The 4,960-nt window shown below is 37.6% G+C and overlaps 1 long non-coding RNA gene across 1 annotated transcript in view; it reads right to left on the reverse strand.

The window, feature by feature from the left end:
* Nucleotides 1-4,960, reverse strand: part of LOC107681469 (uncharacterized) — a 23,479-nt gene that overhangs the window by 13,804 nt on the left and 4,715 nt on the right. The window contains exon 2 of the long non-coding RNA XR_001633256.1: nt 1,426-1,429. This is a non-coding gene — a long non-coding RNA (uncharacterized LOC107681469). The remainder of the gene's footprint in view (nt 1-1,425; nt 1,430-4,960) is intronic.

Raw genomic sequence — 4,960 nt, forward strand, 5'->3', positions numbered from 1 at the left:
GGCGAAACCCCGCCCACGAACCCTGCAACTGCCCCCCCCCTCCACTGTCCTGCTTTTGGAAAACTACAATGTGGCCACCCTACAGTTGACTGTTAACAAACATGATGCAGGGTAACAACTCCATAAAGTTGGAGTTATGCCCTAAAATTCAAGATATTGGGGTAAATGCCCCTGAATGAGTTTTTGTCTCAAGTGATATCACACGAGCAGCGAGAGCAATCACATGTCTGCTGTTTTTGTCCCGAATATCAAGAGTTTAAATATGACTTTATACAACAGTTCAGTAAATAAAAGTTAATATTGTGTTGTATTTTAAACACAATATTGTCTGTTTTTGCTCAATTTTGCCAATATTAGCTATAAAGCCTGTTGTACATCTTCGAGCAGCACGGTGGTGTTTAGTTTCTGAATGAATTTGCGCTTTGAAGGAATCGTGTGAACCAATGAATCAATGTCCCATTCATAGAGAGAGCCGTTTACTTAATTCCTGAATGAATCAGCCGTTTGAACGAATCGAACAAATGAATGACTCTTAAAGACATTTACCGCCACCTGCTGGCAATTTTAGTTTCTTATTTAGAGTATATATATATCGATACTTTCTCATTTAGCACAATAATAGCTTTAATGGGGTCATATGATGTGATTTCAAGGTTTCCTTTCTCTTTGGAGTGTTACAAGCTGTTCGTGCATAGACAAGATCCCTAAAGTTGCAAAGACTAAAGTGTCAAACCCTGGGTTTTAATGTTTTTGTCTCGTCGCTCCGGGACACGGAATCACAGTATGGTAAGTGGCGTAACATTTCCGTCACATGCTTGAGATATTCGGCCAATCACAACGCACTGGATAGCTGGCCAATCAGAGCACACCTCGCTTTTCAGACCTATGAGCTTTGTAAAAATCGACGCGTTTCAGAAAGGCGGGGCATAGAGGAGAAACAATAATGTGTGAAAAATAATGTTTTTTTTTTTACCCACACATTTCATTACACCAAATACACAAAATAATGTTATTTTTAGCAACATCATATGGCCCCTTTAAATTATCTTTTGTGGGTATTTTCACAGCCTAATTTAATTTGCGATTAATTAGATTAGTTAATCGACACATCATGTAGGCTAATTAATTAGATAAAAAAATGAGATCGACGTTAGATCGAAACGTTAGGTTAGTTTGTCATTTATTGCATTTAACATTTTGTAGACCTTAGCCTAAATCACGAACAGAAATCACATTATGGTATTATTTTCCATTACCCTGCGTTGTAATTGATGATTTGAAAATAGGACATATATGTGCATTGTAACATATATATCAAAAACATAACTAAGATAGATAGACAGATAGATAGATAGACTTCCGTTGGGGGGATCGGTTCAAGTCTGGTCAGACGCCCCCACCCCATAAGTCACACTCTGTGTGGACACATCTCACAGTAGATGTGTAGACCTCACTATAAAGCGTTTTTAATAGCGAATTACTAGTCCTATGGTGATATAAATGCCTATAACTAGCCTATTATATCTCATTATTATATCTATTATATCTGAATCTACATTATATCTGATTATGATATTTTTAGCCAATTCAAAGGACAATTCTTGCATTTAAACATTTTGTATGCTTTATCAACATGCTCAGTGCTGAGCACGATTAAATGCATTGAGTGGCTTTTGCACGAATCTATTTCCATGCAGACTAAACAAAGCTGTGATTTTTCCCGACGCCGCTGTATTGGGGCAATTGTGACGTCATGGACTGTATGTGACTGTACGCAGCGCGTGCCGCGGAGCGCGTGCTCTGAGCACATGGAAAAGGGCTCGAGACGAAGTGCCCAAAGAAATACTCCACACCTGAAATGGAATATCAGTAACAAATTATTCAAATCTGGAGTAAAGGGGGTAGGTGTTGCATTATTTTCCCTTACCTTGCGTTATAATTTTGATTTTATTTTATGTGCTCATCTTATAACTGAAGCATAAAATTGATGCTTTGACAATAGGGCATATGTGCATGGTATTCGATATATTACATGTATGCTGACGTTAATGGTTTTATAATGCCTATTCACATTATGCAACTAGGAATGCATCGTTTATGAAACAAGTAATTAGTCTAATATATTTCAGTCTGCTTGAATAGAAATAAAGAGCAATTTTATATTCCCACCTGCCAAATATAAAAGAAAGGCTATTATTCTTGCAACAATATTTTAAATGTAGTTTCTCTTATTCTTTTACATGCTATGTTATCTTATGTCTGCTAATCATCTATTTGATGAGTTAAATTTATAATCCATTACATATCATCTTGTCTAGGCTATATTATAGATTGTTAATAGTACTTTTGTATCTTTTAACTGCCATAAGTCATGCATGCACCCATTATTCTTGAGAAAACAGCTGCAACGAGTTGCTCAAATTGAGTTTCTTTTGTCTGTATTTCACAAAGAGATTGTGTGCAGCCACATTGCTCCACTACACCTTAATTGTTTTATATAAAAGGACCACCCTTTCTTAAAATATTATTCCAATAGCATCTCAATAGGCTGATTAACCTTTTTTTTTTTTTTTTTTAAAGAAACCTTCCTAACATATACCTTTATTAGGCATGCATCAAATATTGCAAGAAATGGTTGAAAGCATTCTGCATTGTAAACAGATTTCGGATTTCTTATAAGGTATGAACAAAGCAAGTTTCGTCTCCAGCCCAGGGCATAATATTTCTGCAGAACATATAGCATGCACCTGAACAGGCTATCTTTTTCATTTTTTGTTTGTATTATCACCTGACAAATGTATGCAGAGACTTTGCAAAGTTGCCTAACAGGTGTACATTGCTAAGGTGTGGTGCACAGGTCGGCTCAGATTTGTATGTACAACACATTTTAATATGCAATATGCAATTTATGCAATATTAAACACCCGGTGTGTACATGCAAGTTGACTGCAAGAGCAAAACTATGTCTAATATATTTAAGGCTCTATCATAAGTATTCTATTACAGCAAAAGTAAGCAGTTGCTTGTAAGCAGAAAAAGAAATAGGTTCCCCTGGCCTGGCCCATCCTTCTCCAGGTCCACATGGTTCCCCTTGGCAGTGACAGAAGTCTGACTGAGGGAGGTAGACCACACACTAACACACAGTCAAGGTCTGTCTCGGCTTCAGGGTTAGTCTGAGACAAAGGAGTATGATGCAGTAAAGACCATGCTTAACATTGTCAACTGTTTTTGCTATGAATATAAATGTAAATATACGGGGCCTCTGATATAGGACTGAAATAGTAAGCTATTATATAATTATCACAACCCACAAATGGAACCAGTAATCACTAATAGACCTTCTAAGTAGTGGATAATACACTTTGTCCTCTTGGCAGACACTTTTTATCAAGTGACCTGCTTTACTTGGCACATTTAGAGTGTATTGGTGCGTCACCTGAATATCTTCTTGTCTTGTTAAACTCTCTTTGTTAATGTAGTAAATTAAACATAATGAAGAGTAGTACTTGCACTATTACTTTTTCTCAAACTTTGAACAAACCTAACTGAAAATATTAAAATGCTTTGTGCTGTATGGACATTAATGATGGTGCGAATCCTGTAGCCTGTTGAGCAAAGGTGTGCCATTACTATTCTATTTGAATCAGACTGACTGTTTTCATCCGGTGGACCATAAAAAGTTGATTTCAGGAGTTCCAAACAGCTTACCAAAGAAAACTAAATGGAAAAGTTCACTCTGGCTCATAAACATCTTCAAAATACCATTGGTCCATGACGAATTCGTAGCTGTGCTCTGAGGCTTCATTTTCTTTGACATCGTCAGACTTGAATAGAAGCATGAACACACTGAAGAGCTGCTTGATAGCAGAAACTGAATTTGTAATTCTAATTAACAGTGACACTGTTTTATCATGTTTAATACTGTACAGCTTCTTGCTTTAAAGCAATCTATTGTATAAAGCGCTATATAACTAAACATGATGTGACTGGAACTGTAGAGCTGGTGCAAACATCCACATTGCTATGACCAGCAATGTGACCAGCAAACATCCATACTGCTGTCATTTTTGTTGTTGCATTTACTGTGTTATTGAGAGGAAAGCATGTTGCACACATTTGCATATTTATCTAAATTATGCTCCCAGCAGATGTTCACAAGCAGTATACCGTTGCTCAGGTATTTCATACCTATTTTTACCCCTAAGCGAAGAATGAAAAAATAAAATGTATATATTGGGGTCTTTAAGGTGTGTTCACATTAGCAAAATTTGACGGGCAAAAAAGATCAATTGTCAACTGATGCATGAAGGAGTGCTCACACAGAAGTCACTTTCAAACCAAGCAGCTTTCTGCTGGTCATCACGGCAAATTCACTCTGATCAACTTGAACACAAGCAAAATCTGTGTGGGGTCTCTGTCTTTTTTGCCCTCATGTAAAACACCTGATCCTGATGGATTTGACAAATTTAAGGATTAGACTCTTATAGAGACGTGATGGTGGGCTCTTTTGAGTCTCATTGTGTTGGCTCAGTTTGCATGGGTAACTGCTCACATTTAACTTTATGTTGCACCCTTATTAAAAACTCTCATCTGATCTTTATTAGTACGTCAGTTTCAGGGAAAAAAGTTTATTAAACATTGTTCTGCGTATAACTTTTGGTATGTGACTTCTGAGAGTGAACTCTAAGAACTCTGTTAAATAAATAAATTGGATCCATCAGCTGTGTTATAGGCTGTGAGAGAGGGTGGAACAGGCTCCTTTGGCAACACAGAGGCCGGCCTGTTTTCGTTCTTTGGATGGTTTTCCATGTCTTATGTAATCCCTCCCCCAGTTTGGAATGGAGGTCGCCACTGCGGCGAGATCTGAGCACACTGCAGGACTGTCTGTCTTTGTCTTCGTCGTCTCCCTCTTTAACCTCTCCCCCCAACTCTGGCCCCTGTAAACAACGACATCACTTCC

This window comes from Sinocyclocheilus anshuiensis, unplaced genomic scaffold, assembly GCF_001515605.1.
Source record: "Sinocyclocheilus anshuiensis isolate Anshui unplaced genomic scaffold, SAMN03320099.WGS_v1.1 scaffold1924, whole genome shotgun sequence".
Classification (NCBI taxonomy): domain Eukaryota; kingdom Metazoa; phylum Chordata; class Actinopteri; order Cypriniformes; family Cyprinidae; genus Sinocyclocheilus; species Sinocyclocheilus anshuiensis.